At 42.4% G+C, this 19,782-nt stretch overlaps 1 protein-coding gene across 2 annotated transcripts in view; it reads right to left on the bottom strand.

Annotated features, from left to right (window-relative positions):
• The window catches only part of CRYBG3 (crystallin beta-gamma domain containing 3), a 205,349-nt gene that overhangs the window by 85,770 nt on the left and 99,797 nt on the right, over positions 1-19,782 (bottom strand). The window lies entirely within an intron of this gene.

Raw genomic sequence — 19,782 nt, forward strand, 5'->3', positions numbered from 1 at the left:
GTGAACTAACACTGAGCCAAGCGAAGCCAAAAGGCCTGGCACCCCTCAGCGTGACACAATGGTGCAGTCACCCACAGAAACCAGTCACGGATATGGACTGTCTTGATTCGCGGCTGCAATCCGGAGGATACCGTTTGTCTTCCGTTTGTGAGTATGGTGGACAGTAAAGACACTTTGTTTTGAACTTACCTGTGGTCACTGCCCCCTGCTGCATTACAATAAGTACTCTTTAAATCCAATTATCTACTCATACTTCAGTAGACATTATACAGGATCTTGTCCTTTTTATATTGACAAAATGCCATTACATATCTACAATACAGAGATTGCAGAACGCTGAAGCCTCCCTCTGACCGTGACCCTGCGTCATCTAACGTTTTAGAGAGAAATGTCCAGCTCCTCATATGGAAAGACATGGATCACCATAGGACAAGGATTGGCAATTATATTTCCCCAATCGGCCACATGAGAGACTATGACGGTTGTGAAGGGCTAAACAAAAACCGAACAGGTTGAAATTATTCTCAATATTAATACTGACATATTAATTATAATTATTTTAGATTAATATTAATTTCATCATTTAATATGGAGCAGAATTAAGTAGGTTGACATCCCCATATACCACTGTATGATTCCAAACACAGACCCCAATATACAGAATGATTCCCTTGTATACAGTATGAGTCCAAACACAGCCCCTATACACAGTATGAGGTCCCATATATACAGTGAGACCCCCACATAGCCCCTATATACAGTAAGAGCCCCCACAGCCTCACTATATACAGTATGAGACCCCACACAGTCCCCCTAAACACAATATGAGCCACCACACATTGACTCATAGGAATAAAAAACACATACTTAGCCTAGCACCTGTTACCCTGTTGCACTGCCTCAATCTTTGCCATGTTCACTGACGCTCTGCGAATGGTGGAAGGAGGACCTGGCATCTCCCTCGTCCACTATTACTGTATATTCACCGCTTTCTGCACCCTGATGACGCAGATAGCGTTGACATCAGGACGTCCGGCAGGGTAGTGCAGTCACATGGTGCACCTTGCCCAGGTCTGCCATAGGACATTGTATGCCCATATGACATATGGGAACCACTTGTAAGACTGGAAAAAAAGCTCTCATTATAAATATTTATAGTTTTAAAATATTTCAAGATGTTTTAGTTAAATCCGTCTCTGTTTTCGGTGGGGTTCCTATTCTAATTTTTATATCTCAAGCAAGCCTATACACAGGGGCCAAGATATTTCAAGCCATATAACCACACTATGGTTTATGCAGTACCGTATGCAGAACATGTATTCCGCTCAGTATTGTTCTCTGTATAAGACATATGATAATTTTTGTGTTGGATTCCACATGAATCTAAATGAAAGCTCATGTCAGACTCTGCATGTACAAAGCATTGCTTCTAGTGGTGAACATACTGTATATATGGAGCCCTACAGAAATTATACAGCAACATACAGAGCCTGTGTAGCTTTACGGCACTTTACAGACTCTACATTGTGTCTGGGCCTTAACAACGCAAACAAAGGACATATTTTGTCTGCTTTTTAGACCATGTAAAAAATAAAATGATGGAATAACGGCCAAAGGCCTAACCATATACACTACTAGAGGCATTTGGACTTAGTTTTGTATATACATGTTAATGTGTTGTGCCATTTCTTTTTTCTTCCTGCTAACGATAAAACCAATGAATAAGTCGTGGTTCCCACTGAGAAGTCAAACAGCAGAAAAGCATTAACATTTTTCGGAAAAGTTGAGCCATTTAGAGGCTTGGCTGTTGATTCAATCACAAGGACAAACCATGTCACCCCAGCTATTTTCTGTTTATGAGATTCTAATGGGCAGTAAATTTAGGTCAAGGTCATCAGCGATATGTTTTGGTTAAATATTTCTACCTTCTATTTAAAGATGACTTGTATCCAGCTACTTGTAAGCCAGTCACAGGTATTATAAACAGAAAGAGCCGCCATCAGGGCATTACTGCCCTTACTGGCGTATGGGGCCTGGTGAGCAGAGAGGGGTCTGGAGCGGGGAGTATGGAGAGACATGGAGCAGTATGGAGAGACACTGGGACAGTATTGAGAGTCCTGGAGCTGTATGGAGACAAAGGGCAGTATGGAGAGACAAAGGGCAGTATATAGAGATATGGGGTAGCATGGAGAGACCTGGGGCAGTATGGAGAGACCTGGGGCAGTATGGGGAGACACTGGGACAGTATTTAGAGACCTGGGGCAGCATGGAGAGGCAAAGGGCAGTATAGAGAGACCTGGGGCAGTATGGAGAGACAAAGGGCAGTATGGAGAGACCTGGGGCAGTATGGAGAGACCTGGGGCAGTATGGAGACAAAGGGCAGTATGGAGAGACAAAGGGCAGTATAGAGAGATATGGGGTAGTATGGAGAGACCTGGGGCAGTATGGAGAGACTTAGGGCAGTATGGGGAGACACTGGGACAGTATTGAGAGACAGAGGGCAGTATGGAGAGACCTGGGACAGTATTAAGAGTCCTGGGGCAGCATGGAGAGGCAAAGGGCAGTATGGAGAGACCTGGGGCAGTATGGAGAGACAAAGGGCAGTATGGAGAGACATGGGGTAGTATGGAGAGACATGGGGTAGTATGGAGAGATACTGGGACAGTATGGAGAGACCTGGGGCAGTATGGAGAGACACTGGGGCATTAAGGAGAGATACTGGGGCAGTATGGAGAGCTATGGGGCAGTATGGAGAGATACTGGAACAGCATGGAGAGACCTGGGGCAGTACGGTGAGACACTGGGACAGTATGGAGAGACACTGGGACAGTATGGAGAGACCTGGGGCAGTATGAGAGACACAGAGGCAGTATGGAGAGACACAGAGGCAGTATGGAGAGACACTGGGGCAGTATGGAGAGCCCTGGGGCAGTATAGACAGACATAGAGCAGTATGGAGAGACATGGGGTAGTATGGAGAGACATGAGGCTGTATGTACACTGGGGCAGTATGGAGATAGGGCAGTATGGAGAGACACTTGGACAGTATGGAGAGACACTGGGGCAGTATGGAGTGACATGAGGCAGTTTGGAGAGACCTGGGACAGTATAGAGAGATACTGGGGCAGTATGGAGAGACATGAGGCAGTATGGAGAGACATTGGGGCAGTATGGAGAGACATGGGGCAGTATGGAGAGACACTGGGGCAGTACAGATAGACCTAGGACAGTATGGAGAGACATGAGGTAATATGAAGAGACACTGGGGCATTATGTAGAGACACGGGACCAGGATGGCGAGACAAGGGGCCAGAATGGAGAGACAAGGGGCCAGGAATGAGACACGTTGGGTTCAGAATGGAGTACATATGGGAGCAGAATGTAGGGCATTATTACTTTAGGGGCTAATTATGGGATATTATTACTGCTGTGATACATTTTATTTTTGAGGAGACTGTTTTCAGTGTGGGGATGGAGAGGTCCTGTCACTGTGCAGGGAGACACTGTCGCTTTTTTTTCTTCATTTAGCGTAGTGTAGAAGTTGGGGAAAAATTGGGGAATATGCTCTAGGTAACAGTGTTATTTTCTGCAGGGACGAGTCCTGGCTGGAAAAAGTGATGGCGGTGTGCGCTGGATGAAGATGAAGGACTTCAACTAGAGACGTCACTGGTGAGTCAGTGTGTTACCTGTACACTGACACTATACATTGTATACTATATACAAAGGTCCTGTCTATGTCACTGGAGAAAGTATCTAAAGTTTCAGGGAGGGCAGAGAAAAACAGGCTAGAGGCAAGGAGGTAACCACAGCGAGAGAAGAGAAGTGTAGTATTATATCTGTGCTGATACATGAAGTAAGTAAACACAGCATCACCCTGCTGGATACACACAGAGCAACTCTTTTGGAGCCAGATACCACTGTTTAATAGCCCTGGATAGAATGTCACTTTTTTCTGAAAAAAATGGTGTATATTTTTTATAAAACTGCTAGAACCTCACAGAAGTCTCAGCGTTTCAGAAGTGCGATAAGATGACCATGTGTATGAGGCTCGAAGGTTTCTTTAAAGGCAGAATTTCTCTTTATATACTCAAAGGGTACCTGTCACATTAAAAGTGCAGTCCAATCAATGCAGCACGGTAAAGAGCAGGAGGAACTGAACAGATCAGTACTGTATATATTTATTCAGGAAAAGAGTCAGTTCAGTTTAACTAGCAATTTATCCATATAACTCTTTGCTGATTCTGATCTTAGAACTCGAATGGGCAGACTTACTCAGTGATTGACAGCTATCTCTATGCAGGTTCACAGGGAAAGTGGTCAATCACTAAGTAGGACCACCCACTGGATTTCTAAGCCCAGAACGAGCAATGAATAAATACTACTAAATAATAAAAAGTTGGAAATAGTCCGGAGCGGGTCTGTAGGCAGAGTTTTCAATTTTCCTGCTATAAATCAGAGAAATCAAGGAAAGTTCTGCCAACAGGATATATATATACATGTATATATATATATATATATATATATATATATATATATATATGACATTATTAGAACGTTCAGGAATAGCTTTGGAGATCATGACAAGAATAAGAAGCCTTGGACTTGGAGATTAAGATATAGATTGAGCAAAGAGTAGAACTATTATATGTATGATGTGAAGTAAGAACGGGGGGGACACTTATTTTTTACACTTGCACCACTTATGTAAGAAAATGTAGACATGTTGGGGTGGATGTGATGAGCAAGGTTATAGGGTTAAAAGGTTTCTTGTTTTTCATGTACGATTGCCTTGTATAACAAAATGGAATATGTCACTTTTCTGTAAATGTAAGAGTTTATACTGAATCTTTTCCTACATGGATTCTCCATACCTATAGGTGACGATTACATAAACCGATGGAAGAACACAACTTGTGTTTCCCAGAAAACATTCAGTACACTTATTATGACGTAGATAAAATTGGTGACTCAAATGGAAAGTTTAATTAATGAATGACCAGATGGATTAATTAAACCTGCAACAGTCCAGAATTGATTACACCAAGGGTCAGCAGATCAGCACTAGATGTTCTAAAAGGCGACATTTTGTGTTTCGCATGATCCCTTTATTATTATTATTCATGATTAAAAATCTTTTTTTTAATACGTTTATTTACTAAGAAGTAACTTCATTATGAAATAGGTGACTAATCCTATCACTCAGTGTTCCATTAATGATTGTCTGTCACCATTGCGTTCCTGCTAATATCACTGTATACTGAAATTCTCCTGTTTAGATTGGCGGAATTTTCTGCAACTCTCATACTCATTTCATTGGGGCTTGTAGAAATCTATACATAGGGAACAAATAGGACCTCACTGACATGGATGGTACAGTTGTACAACAGATCTGTGAATGTTCTTTACCTGCAGCCATGTATGCCTTGTATAACTTTTGAATTATTCCGTGAAAAACGATGACCACATTCTTAATTGAAATTCAAAGTCCCCTTCAACTAAAAAAGTCCTGATTAGGACAGAGTAAGTAATTATGATTTTTCATCAAAATTGCTGGACGGGTAACCAACAATTTTAAATAAGCAGAAGATACAACGTTAATAACAACTAGATGGAATGAAGGACTTCTTCCAAGTGTCAAGATGGAAAGCTCAAATATGAGAATCCTACTCAACACAAAGAAGACAAAAATATTGACTACTGCCAGGTACAACCGGGACACATTTGAGATGGACGTTGATGACACCAGACATCAACAGGAGAATATATATGGGTAAATCAACAATGAAGTCACTGGACAAGGTCTAAAACGAGTACCATTTCACTGGTGACGAAGACACGACTCATAGTATGGTCTTTTCTGTGGCGACAGATGCGAAATCTGGATGATAAAAGAAACAAGAGAGAAGGAGAATTGACGCTTTCAAATGTGTAGCTGAAGAAGGATGTTATCAGCACCATGGATGGCAAGAAGAAGAAATAGATCAATTTTGGAACAAATCAAGCCAAACATGTCACTGTAAGCAAGGATCCCCAAGCTACGACTTGCCTACTTTGGACACATCACACGAAGAGGGCAATCACTGGAGAATGACATCATGGTCAGGAGAATAGAAGTAACAATGTGATGAGGAAGACCAACAACGCAAAGGCTTGATACAGTCAAAATAACGTTGGAGAAGACCCTAGTGAACCTATATAGGCCTGCACAAGATCGATTTTCCAACAGAGCGTTCATCCGTCAAGATGCCAGAGCTCTTTTATGTAAACATTTAAAAAAATACCCATAACTACCTTCACGAGAAAAGGAGAAAAACTGCAGTTTTAAAAGTAAGTAAGTCATTAGGATAATTAACATAGAAGAGACACACAGGCAGGTAACAGGGTAACCAGCACTGTATACATCTATAGAAGTCATATGAGATGGACATGCACAGGTGGGTATATACAGCTCTGGCAAAAAATAATAGACCACTTCCAAATGTTCAGTTTGTCTGATTTTTCTCTTTATAGGTATATTTTTGAGTAAAATGTAAATTGCTCTTTTAGTCTCTAAACTACTGACAACGAATTTCCAAGCACTAAATTTTGCATTCTTTTTTTCTGAAAAGGAGAAATGGTCAAAATTAAAAAAAACAAAACAAAAAAAAAAAAAAATAGCGCTTTCAGACCTCAAATAATGCAAAGAAAACAAGTTCATAATCATTTAGAAACAACAATACTAATGTTTTAACTCAGGAAGAGTTCAGAAATCAATATTTTGTGGAATAACCATGATTTTTAATCACATAGAATCATAGAATCATAGAATCGTAGAGTTGGAAGGGACCTCCTGGGCCATCTGGTCCAACCCCCTGCTCAAAGCAGGATTCGCTAAATCATCCCAGTCAGATGTCTGTCCAGCCTCTGTTTGAAGACTTCCATTGAAGGAGAACTCACCACTTCTCGTGGCAGCCTGTTCCACTCATTGATCACTCTAACTGTCAAAAAGTTTTTTCTAATATCTAATCTGTGTCTCCTCCCATTCAGTTTCATCCCATTGCTTCTAGTCTTTCCTTGTGCAAATGAGAATAAAGTTGATCCTTCTACAATGTGACAGCCCTTTAGATATTTGTAGACAGCTATTAAGTCTCCTCTCAGTCTTCTCTTTTGCAAACTAAACATTCCCAAATCCTGCAACCTTTCCTCATAAGACAAGGTTTGCAGACCGGTCACCATTCTGGTCGCTCTTTTCTGAACTTGCTCCAGTTTGTTGATGTCTTTTTTAAAATGTGGTGCCCAAAACTGGACACAATATTCCAGATGAGGTCTGACCAAAGAGGAGTAGAGGGAAATAATGACTTCACGTGATCTAGACTGTATGCTTCTGTTAATACATCCTAGAATTGCATTTGCCTTTTTTGCTGCTGCATCACACTGTTGACTCATATTCAGTCTGTGATCTATTAGTATACCCAAGTCTTTTTCACATGTGCTGTCACTTAGCCCTATTCCTCCCATTCTATATATGCTTTTTCCATTTTTATTGCCCAGATGTAGTACTTTGCATTTCTCCCTGTTAAAAACCATTCTGTTTGTTGCTGCCCACTTCTCCAGTTTATTTAAATCTTTTTGAATCCTCTCTCTCTCTTCTCTAGTATTAGCTATCCCTCCTAGCTTTGTGTCATCAGCAAATTTAATCAGTTTACCCTCAATGCCTTCATCTAAATCGTTGATAAAGATGTTGAACAATACAGGGCCGAGGACAGAGCCCTGTGGTACCCCACTTGAGACATTCTTCCAACTGGATGTGCAGCCATTTACGACCACTCTTTGGGTCCGATCACTAAGCCAGTTATGAATCCACCTAATAGTTGCCTTGTCCATTCCATACTTAATCATTTTTTCAATAAGGATTGTATGAGAGACTTTGTCAAATGCTTTTCTGAAGTCAAGATATACTATATCTACAGCATTTCCTTGATCCACCCAATCAGTGATACCGTCATAGAAGGAAATTAAGTTAGTCTGACATGACTTATTAGTTACAAACCCATGCTGACTCTGTTTAATCACTTCATTCTTATCCAGGTATTGACATACATGTTGTTTAATAATTTGTTCAAAGATCTTTCCTGGTATAGAAGTCAGACTCACCGGCCTATAGTTACCTGGGTCCACCTTCTTCCCCTTTTTGAAGATAGGAACAACATTTGCTCTTCTCCAGTCTTCTGGCACTTCTCCTGTTCTCCAAGAATTTTCAAAGATTATAGAGAGGGGTTCAAAAATTTCTTCTGCTATCTCCTTCAGTACTCTGGGGTGTAATTCATCTGGACCTGGAGACTTGAATTCATTTAGGCTAGCTAAGTGTTTCCTCACTATCTTTCTGTTTATAGATATCCTGGATTCTTCTATTCCCTTAATAGGACAGTGAATAACAGTTGATGTTACATTTCCTTTCTGAGAGAAAACAGATGCAAAATAGGAATTTAAAAGTTCAGCCTTCTCAACATCCTGTCTTACCATTTCATCATTTTCATCCTGTAAAAATCCTATAGCATCTTTGACTTTTCTTTTACTTTTGACATATCCCCAAAATCCTTTATTATTGCTTTTGACATCTCTTGCAAGCCTCAATTCATTTTCAGCTTTAGCTAATCTGATTTGTGCCCTGCAGGTTCTGCAGACAGCATTATATTCTTCTTTAGATATGCCTCCCTCTTTCCATTTTATAAACATTTTTTTCTTCCTTTTTAGCATGTGCTTAAGTTCTGTGTTCATCCATCCTGGTTTCCTTAACTGCTTCCTATTCTTCCCTCTTTTCGGAATTGTTAACAACTGTGCTTTGAGAATTTCATTTTTCAAGATTTCCCATCCTTCCTGGACATTTTTGTCTTTAAGGATATCCAGCCATTGGATCCCTCCAATTCTCTTTCTGAATCCCTTAAAATCTGCCTTTCTGAAATCTAACCTTGACGTCTGAGTCTTCACAGGTCTTCCGCCTCTAGTTATCCAAAATTCTAAAATAGCATGGTCGCTACCTCCTAGGGTCCCAGCCACTTTTACCTCCTCAACCATTTCCTCCCTGTTTATAAGGATTAGATCCAAGGTAGCAGTTCCCCTTGTTTTCTCCCTTACCTTTTGGAAGATAAAGTTGTCAGCAAGAGAGGATAAGAATTTCCTTGACCTGTTAGTTTTGCCTGAGAGAGATTCCCAACAAATGTCTGGATAGTTGAAATCTCCCATGACAACTATGTCATATTTTTTGGAGAACTTGGCCATTTGATGCATAAAGAGTTCATCCAAAGCTTCAGCTTGCACAGGCGGCCTGTAGTAAATGCCTACAATGGTGTCCTTTCCATTGTTCTGTCCTTGTATTCTTACCCAAACAGTTTCCACAGAACTCCCAGTCTCTGAAGCTTCAATCTCTGTGCAGATATACACGTTTCTAACATACAATGCGACACCCCCTCCTCGTTTATCAAGTCTGTTTCTTGCAAATAAGTTGTATCCTTCTAGTCTTGTATTCCAATCATGTGTATTGTCCCACCAAGTTTCAGTGATTCCAATGACATCATATTTCTTTTCCTGTGTTAGTAGTTCCAATTCTCCTTGTTTGTTGCCCATGCTTTGTGCATTAGTATAGAAACATTTTAGTTTGTGATTGGTTTCTCTTTCTCCAATATTTTTATTAATTAGATTCTTTCGTCTTTGTTCTTCCTTTCCACTTCTAATAGCAGAGTTCTCAATAGCATTTGTCAGGTGTATGGCTTTTTCTGGTCTTTTGCTTCCCTTCCCATGTTGTTCTAGTTTAAAGCTCTCCTGATGAGTGTAGCAAGGCGACTTCCAAATACATGCTTACCAGTCTTCGTAAGGTGCACCCCATCTCTAGCAAGTAGTCCATTGTATAAGTAGTTCACTCCGTGATCCAGAAATCCAAATCGTTGCTGACGGCACCATCGACGTAGCCAGTTGTTCACCTGCAGAATCTTATTCCACCTCCTTGTTCCATGGCCATCCACTGGGAGGATGGAAGAGAAGACCACCTGCGCTCCCAGTTCTTTCACTTTCTTACCTAAGTCTTCAAAGTCTCTGCAGATGGTTTCCAGGTCATTTCTTGCGGTGTCATTTGTCCCCACATGTAGTAGCAGGAATGGGTAGTCATCTGTAGGTCTGAAGAGTCCTGATATCCTGTCAGACACATCTTTAATTTTTGCACCTGGAAGACAACACATTTCTCTTGAAGTTATATCCGGTCTGCAGATAGCGGCCTCAGTTCCTCTCAACAGGGAATCCCCCATGACCACCACTCTCCGTTTCTTCTTCACAACATTTTTCTTTCTCCATCCAGGAGGACTCTGAAGGCGTACAAGGTTGCTGCTTGTTGGCAAAGTCTTATCCTGATGTATTTCTTCATTGTTTTCCTGCGTGAGAGCCTGGTACTGGTTTCTGAGCAGTATGGGTGCTGACTGCCTCCTGATCCTCCTGCTTCTCTGGGTCACATGTCTCCATTCCTCTGTTTCTTCAGGTGCACTTCGAATTTCTTCTCTTTCTGTAACATGAAGAGATAATTCTGCTCTGTCCAAGAACTCTTCACCTTCCTTAATGATCTTCAACGTAGCTAACCTCTCTTCGAGATTTTGCAACTTTTCCTCCAACAGGGACACAAGCTTGCATTTGTGGCATGTGAAGTTTGGCTTTTCCACTGGTAAGTCTGTGAACATGTAGCAAGAAATGCAGCTCACCAAATGGCTCCTGGCCTCTTCCATCTTGAGATTTCTTAAAAACGATGAAAGATGAGCCCAGGTTTTTCCGATTTCCTCTTTTCAGCTGCAACGGCCAAAACCCAGTGATCGTTGAGCTCGCGGAGACTCTTCACTTATCCCAAAAGGCACTGGGAATATGCAAATGATCTCCTCAAGACTTTTCCCCTGGTTTTCCGATTTCCTCTTTTCAGCTGCAACGGCCAAAACCCAGTGATCGTTGAGCTCGCGGAGACTCTTCACTTATCCCAGAAGGCACTGGGAATATGCAAATGATCTCCTCAAGACTCTTCCCCTGGTTTTCCACAGCTTTCTTGCGTCTTGGCATACTTTCCACCAGACGTTCACACTGCTTCTGGTGCAAAAATGTAAGCAGTTCTTCTTTGTTTGATGGCTTGTGACTATCCATCTTCCTCTTGATTACATTCCAGAGGTTTTTGATGGGGTTCAGGTCCGGAGATTGGGCTGCCCATGACAGGGATTTGATGAGGTGGTCTCTTAATTTTTGCCAGAGCTGTATATATCACCTCTCAAAAGGCATAGAGGTCATTTCCAAAAAGTTAACATCCAATTCTCATTAAACATAATTAAAAGTGGAGACAAAAATTCCTTTAGAAGGAAAAGGAAGTCCAGCTCTGACAATAAAATCCAAAATCTTTATTATTTTCAATAAAACAGTAACATGGCTGCTATATCCATCATAGTGGTTGGTGTACCCAGCTGGGATTACCAAACGGAAATTGCTCAAGGAGGACCTGGACGCGTTTCGAGCACCATGTGTTCTTAAACTCAGATTCTGACATCCAATTCTCATTAAACATAAATTAAAAGTGAAGACAAAAATTCCTACCCATAGCATCAATGTACACTGCAACCGTTAAAACATAAAAATAAATTAACTCCCCAACGTGCGTTTCGCATGTGAAATTCTGCTGACAGATTCCCTTTCATTTGGAACTACCGCTGCAGGATACACTGGCTGCACATCACTGCTGCATCCAATCACTGAGCTCGGTGATTGGCTGCAGCGGTAATGACAGCAGTCAACATAATGTCACCACTGCAACCAAAGCACAGAGACAAGCGCAGCTGCGGAGAGCCGGCACTGGATCGGGGGAGGTATTATTAGAGTTTATTTTACAAGTATAACCAAGTTTTCTTGAAATGGAAGATGCCGGTTTAGTTGCAAAAAAAAACCGTCTGTATACATCCATTTTTTTTCTTCGAATTAAAGTCTCCTAGTGTACATGACTTATATTTATTAATGTCAATAATAACTGCCTGTAAAGATATATAGCAGATGCTGTAAGTAGCTAGACTTTATCATTGAACTCTATGACTGTACGGGAGATCGGGATTTTTCATTAAAAAAAAAAATGGAGGTCTAATCCAAATATACTAAAATTAAATTAAATTAATCAACGCAGGATTTTGTTTTGTTTTGTTTTTTTTAAAGTAGAAATTGCCTTTAGGTAACTAATAAAATGATTCTTCTCTTATCAGAGGAACAGGCACCTGCTCTAGAAGAGCCGGCGATAAGATGAGCTCCTGCATATTTAATGCAGACGTCCTAAATCTGTCCTATTTCAGTCCGATCAATAGGTTTGGTAAATATAACACCGCGGAGGTTGCATGTATTATTAACAAGAAGCACGAAGAGAAAAATGTAGATTACGCTAGGAGGATAAATTCACGTACACATCGCCATTTTATCATTCTTTTCGAGAACTCAACCCTTCAGCTTAAATCATTATCTATATGCATATTATAAATATACACTGATCTGCCATAATGTCAAAAACAAATTATACATCAGGCGTCCAGTCTTCTCAGCTCATGACAACATGTTGCAACGAGAGAAGTGTGAACAGAGGTATTATAATAGCTCTGTTCACACTTCTGTCCTTCTGCCGCATGTTGTCATGAGCTGAGAAGACTGGACGCCAAATATGTAATTTTCATTGCTTTGTTTTTGACATGATGGCCCAGCAATGTTGAATTGGACAACTGTTCCAAAAAAAATTGATCAGAAATAATGTTTTAATTTTTCATGTAAATATTTCCTCTGCTGGCTTCCATTAGTCTTTAAAGAACATGTTACCACTCCTGAACCTATTGTTAGCACCATGCCGGATTCCTGCTCTGACAGGCAGGGTCTCCGGCGTGTCACTTCACTCACCCGCGCTGCGGTCTGTTCCCCCTTCCTCATGCTCTGCATGCTTCCAGCAGAGCTTCGAGCCATGTTCTTAGGGCACGTGCACGCGTGTTCCCGCCCTCTTAAAGGGCCAGTGCGTGCATTTGCTATTTCCTCCCCTGCCAATGGCTGGGAGGCATTATGTATATATTGCTTCCTCCCGACTGGGGAGGTGCCTGAGCAACCTTCCTATTTGCTGTCTATGCTGTGTAAGGTTGCATACCAGTCCCTGCCGCACTCTGGTGCAAATCCCTGTCTGCTGCACTCTGATGCAGACCCTGCCTGCTGTACTATGGTGCAAGTCCTGCCTGCTGCACTCTGATGCAGACTCTGCCTGCTGCACTCTGATACAAACTCTGCACTCTGGTGCGAATTCTGTCTGCTGCACTCTGGTGTAAACTCTGTCTGCTGCACTTTGATGCGAACTCTGCTGCATTCTAATACAAGCTCTGCCTGCTGCTCCATCCAGTCTGTCCTCTGGGTCCAGCTGCCGTGCGTCTGTTGGTCTGCCCTGGAGTGGCACCTGGCGTTCATCAGGAGCCAAGTCTAACCTCACCATCAGAAGCTCTTGTGAACAGTCAAGTGCTCGCTTAGTCATTCCCCTCCAGGCTCTCCACGGTCCGAGGCACAGTGGTTCCCCAAGCCACGTCCGTGACACCTATCCGCTTCATTAAATACATGCATTCTCCATAAAATATCATCTTTACTTATTACTCTATTTTGTTCCATATTTGATATTATACCTTTAACTTCATGAGTAAATTGCCAAGTGGGTTTTACCCATTTATTTTTTATTTATATGTCCTACCAGAGTGTAGTATATTCATCAGTGATTGGATAGTGTCAGACTCGACAAGGAGATCCGCCCCACCCCCCAACTGGTAACACCCAGTTGTTAAGATACATGACAGGGTCCTTGGCGCCTGTGACTACTATTGCACCCTAAATAATTCACCAAAGACAAAAAACGAATTTATTAGAAAATCAATGACAGGAAAAGTATAAGTGAAATTCAGTGAGGTGTGAAATCTGTGACAATATTCTGGAGCGGTCGCGTCAGTGAAGCCGTCACTGGAGATCTAGAGGAACTTTCCGGTGCCTGTATGTGACTGACAAGTCCTCGGGTTAGCGGTACTACTGTCACTAGAAATGCTGTCAGCACGGTGGCGACAATGCCGGGCTTCACGTATCCGTCTCCTGTGCTAATGATACCAGCCAAGGGCTCCTTTGTATTTCATCATCTGACACCTACAGCTCCACGCCTTTGTTGCTGGGTGTCATTTTGCCGCCGTGTTATTCCAATCCCTGTTTGAACAGTAATACGTGAAATAAACAAGCCGTTCACATGTCGCTCGCACTAAGGGACCACAATATACCGGCTCTTAATATTCAGTGAAATCATATCCACGAATTGTAATCACAAAAAATGTACAATGTTATTAGAGGATGCACGGAGATCGGAGAAATAACAATGCGTGTGCCCCTGAGGAAATATTTGCTTCATGAAAGCGTACGGCCCAGAGTGCTGCCAGGAAAAGTCACACGCTCCGGAAAATGGCAGGTTAACAGCTTAGATGCCAGACAGGTAGAAATAAAATTATGCTTACAAAAGCTTAAGAAGCCGTCCATCATTCTATGCTGCGCGTGGAGGCACCATACCATCACACATGATGATACTCCCGCAGTATGGTGCCTCCACACGCAGCATGCTCACTGTCAAGATTACTTGGGGTCATTGTCAAGAGCGGGTGGACATGAGACTCCAAGTATATGATTAGATTACTTCCAGCCACATTCCAACTAGACTTACATGGAGAAACGCAGCCTCGTTCAATACCCGAGCATGCCTAGACCGAATGGGGGCAGAAGTATGCAAATAGCCGTCTTTAGAGAATCCTGACAGTGTGCGCTGGACAGCTTTGTAACGCTATTAACCTACAGATTAATTCCAAATTTGCAGCTACATACTGTAGGACTTGGGGACATAACAGGTTCTCTTCAAGGACATTTTTTAGAGCTGTCAATTGTTAAAGTGTATTGTGTTTCCAATAAAGTTTAGTTTTCATTATATTTATGACTTATTACTGCTAATATTTAGCTGGAGAGTAATTCTGAATTTTTTCCATTATTGGTTTCTAAAAGTGATGAGCGAGTATACTCGTTGCTCGGGTTTTCAGAGAATGCTCGGGTGTCCTCCGAGTATTTTGGCGTGCTCTGAGATTTGGTTTTCGTCGTCTCAGCTGCATGATTTGCGACTTGTAGACAGGCTGAATACATTTAGGAATTCCCTAACAAACAGGCAACCTCCACACATGTATTCAGGCTGTCTAGCAGTCGCAAATCATGCAGCTGAGACGAAAACGAAATCTCCAAGCACGCCAAAATACTTGGAGGACACCCGATCATACTGGGGAAAACCCGAGCAACGAGTATACTCGCTCATCACTAGTTTCTAACCATTTCCTCTAAAGCATTAGCACTGGCCTACGTGTGTCTGTCCTTCACCCTGCTCCTCCGGCTTCCCTCTCCATAGACTTCAGTAGGCAGCTATGATGATCTGGCTCCTTAGCGAGCTGACGAGGCATCTTGTTTTTCCAAAGTTTTAGTTGTTTTTCAGTATGACAATTTCATGAGGCAAGGTTAATAGAAGTGGCTCTGCAGTGGAGAAACGAGCTGAATTCTCTGCTAAGATATACAGTATGACAAAGTTTCTTACATTATCTTTTGTACTTGGTTTATGCAAACTTTGCTCAGATGTCAATGAGTATTGTAACGCAATGTCCGCTGCCACTGCATGGTGTGCCAGTCTCCCTCCTTGCAGGGACGCTGACTTACTCACCACACCAGCTCCCCTGCTTTTAAAGGGGCAGCGTGCATATGGTAAATGCCCTCAGCCTGTCGCTGAGAGGTATTTAGCATAATTAGTACACCTGCAAGATGGTTCCCAGCCAATTGCTGGGAGTCATCCTGTATACAAGACTCCCTCTCCCTTGGGGAGTCGTCATGTAACGAGTTGAGTCATTAGGTATTTGGTGCTCTACCAGTGCAGTTGTGAGGTTCCCTGGTCACGGTGTGGCCAGTGTCCTGAACCCGAATCCCTGGTCCCAATGCACCCAGTGTCTCAACATTGTCCCCTGGTCCAGAGTAGCCAATGCCTGAACGTTGACCCCTGGTCCCAGACAGGCCAGGGCCTGAACGTTAATCCCTGGTCCCAGACAGGCCAGTGCCTGAACGTTAATCCCTGGTCCCAGACAGGCCAGTGCCTGAACGTTGACCCCTGGTCACGGTGCGGCCAGTGCCTGAACATTATGCCCTGGTCCTGGTGCGGCAAGTCCTATTCTTGAAGTCTCCTGGTCTTGGTGCAGCCCATCCTGTTCCCGAAGTCCCCTGGTCCTGGGGCGGCCAGTCCTGTTCCCAAAGTCCCCTGGTCCCAGTGCAGGTGGTGCCTGAACACTGTTCCACAATTCGTGTGCGGCCAGTCCCTGATCTAGTATCCTAGACCGATGTGTCTGAACATAGCCCTAGTCCGTGTACGTGAACCTGACCCCTGGGGAGCGGCAGCAGTACCAGGATCTGCGCAGGAGATGTACCTGGCGGCTACCTGCAGCCCAGTCTGTCTTCACCATTAGAGTGAACACCTGGTAGTCACTTACCTATGCCCTTCACAAGAAGGCCCGGTCTTGTGGCCAAGTGGGTCCAGAAATCCACGTGTTCAGTGTCTCAGTGGAGTTTGGTCTAAGGGGTAAGGTCTCTCCTTGTGGAGAGTGACATGCCAGCTCTGGCTTGTCAAGGTAAGGAGGCTTATTCGCCGTGCAATGCTCCTCTGGGAAAATAATATGCAAATTGCCTCTTCAGAGAAAAAGAGGACTTGAACTCTATAGCGCCACCTGTTGGTAGTAGTGATCCTACAAGTCACAATCAACCCTTTAACGAGTCAAATCAGAATCTCAATATACTTTGCATCGACGAGAGCCAATAGCTCGAAACACCGTGTCTGCAAATTGAGATTCTGATTTGGCTTTTATCCTAAGTCATATTACAAGACTCGTTAAAGGGTTGATTGTGACTTGTAGGATCACTACTACCAATAGGTGGCGCTGTAGAGTTCAAGTCCTCTTTTTCTCTGAAGAGGCAATTTGCATATCAGTGGGGTTTATAATCTGATTTAAATAATTATGCAGGACATTCTTAGCATAATATCTGATTCAATTTTTTTTTTTTGAGAAAACAATCACAAAGCATGAAATGTAAGTAAGAGCAATGTGGGAGGCTGACTCTGAGATAAAAGTACCTTACATTGCCAAGATATAGAGTGGTAAACCACAGACCAAGGTGCGAATACAAGGTTACAAGCAGCGTTTATACAAGGGGCAACCACTGATCTAGCAGGAAAATCAGTTCAGACATGGCGAAATGAAAGAGGACTGTACTGTAAAAGATGGAAGATACTAGTAGAAATGGAAAAAGCATTGTCTGTAAGGAGCAGCTACCGGAAAATAAAGTATATACTATACCATTAAGGCAGCACATGTAGGAGATATGGGACCCCCAGAGGGAAGATGATTCCTGGGTGGTCACATCCCCTTTACTATTGGGTGCTGAGATTCAGTGAAGGACGGAGGGTCTACAGTATTGTATATAAAGAAGAGAAGCATCGGCATAAGGGGAATGAAAAGGGATTAAAAATGGTAAAAATGGCACAAGGCCCTTATGCTATGGTTGATATTACCCACCACCATCATTTTATAGTCTATATCCCGCCTATTGTGTAAGATCTGCGGGAAATCACATTGAACTGTTTTGACCTCAACATAACGCTGACACATCTGTATTCTTTGGTGGAGCATGGAGTCATAGGCTCCCTGCCCCTCGAGTCTCCAACATGTAGGGCACAAGCTACTGGAAGACATAAGAAACCGGTCCCAAGAGATTCAACAAACTCACTGCGTTGTGTCCCTGTCTCGGCCCACTCTGTATGTAGGGGAGAAGAGAACCCCATCACTTGGATTAATGGAAAATAAACTTTATTTTTTTGAACTGGGGAACCTCAAAGGTGGCATTATTCCTTTGAGATGGGTCCCGAGCACTGGATAGCCAAGTAACACCAATGTAAAACCAACATCTTTTTATTTGCTCTATTTGGACTTCATAGCTAAGTCACATGGTAATTCTAGTCAATAAAACACCATAGCTGCCAATGAAATATATTGGTAAGACAGTGGCCCAATGATGGCCAGAGTGGACAAGCCCCGGCCACCTAATATCTTTACCAGGTTGTACAGATTGTGACGCCAGTTTAACATGATATTATACAACGGGGCCATTGGTGCTGATTCTCAACTATGTTTTCCATCCTGCCTGCTATCAATTTACTCCCTAAAGAGGAACCCACTTGTACAGATGTAGCAGAGCTGGATTTGTCTTTTGACTCATGGAAGCAGCATTTTCCGAGCCTTATTATGACCCACTGAGACAAGTTTATGACATAGTGTTACCAACCACTTTCTAACATATCACCCCGACTACCTCTCTTACATCTGTAAAGGTTTTGTTTAAAGAGAACCTATCATCAGAGAATGATATTCTTTAAATAACACTTTTGTGTTGTATGTATTTTTCTAAAAAATGTGACAATTTTTTTTTCATATCACAATTTTTACTATAAAATAAGGTAATCTTTCAACATTCACAATGGCTAAGGAGGATTTTTTAGACTCATTCTTTTTGTCCTTTCATGAAGCGTTTTCAGCAGGCTCCTTATCATCAGGGGCAGGGTTTCAATGACAGGTAACGTGCATTTTACACAACTTATAACACAGTATCCACCAATCACGATCGACGATGTCACTGCTGACCCTGCTCCCCCTCCCTTCACAAAGACCCTTACACAAGCTCATCAGACACTTCGGTACAAAATCTAGGCTCCCAATCATCTGACCAGCTAATGTACATGTGTTGTTTCCTGAAACAACAGGAAGGTAAAGTCTAAAAATGAACAAGTGGCCGGTGTGAAAATTGTTCAATTTAAGGAAAAAAAATAACATTGCCAAACACATTTAAAAACTACATTTAACACAAAAATCTGATTTAATCAATGGGTCATTTTCTGATGACAGCTTCCCTTGAAGCTGTGGCACAGTCAGTAGGGCATTGCTTCTCAACCTCTGGCTTGACCCTCCACTGGTATGGGGTGTTACCTGCCATAAAAATGGTATTTAGTGGCATCTCTAATCCCTCTTTGACTGTACTGCTGTTGATCTTCGTACATGAGGACTGCAGTGCATTACTCGCCATAGCTTTTAGCAGCTTTTATTATGCCACATAACAGTTTTTGCTCCTTTCTATTTTGCCTCGGGTAGATCAATTACTATTGGATTAACATTTTAATGTTATTTACCACAAAGATTACGGCTTTCCGCAGCGTTTTCACAGGAAGAATTTTAAATGTTATTGTTATCTAATAAAATATGATCCATAAACCGTCGGCTAGAGATTGAGGTATCATATAACAGCGAGCTACGCTGACGAAGAGACAAACCTGGAGAACGGAATTCTCTAATGCATTAAAAATGGCTTCATTTCTGGGTTACCATAACTAAAATAGCACCAACATATTCTGCAACACCGTACAAGGAAGTCACCATTCACAGCAGTCTCTGCTCCCGCTAGGCTCAGCTGAGCAGGCACGTATTCTGAATGAGAAGAAAAGAGGTCATCGGAATGCAGATTGCCAGAATTCTGCCCGTAGATTATGCTAGTCGATCGGTTGGAAAACCACACGGACCTATACAAACTGTATGGGCACAGACATCAGAGACAGAGACTGCTGCCATCCAAGATCATGATTTT

Source organism: Dendrobates tinctorius, unplaced genomic scaffold (assembly GCF_039654945.1).
Source record: "Dendrobates tinctorius isolate UK_male_01 unplaced genomic scaffold, ASM3965494v1 ptg000084l, whole genome shotgun sequence".
NCBI classification, from domain to species: domain Eukaryota; kingdom Metazoa; phylum Chordata; class Amphibia; order Anura; family Dendrobatidae; genus Dendrobates; species Dendrobates tinctorius.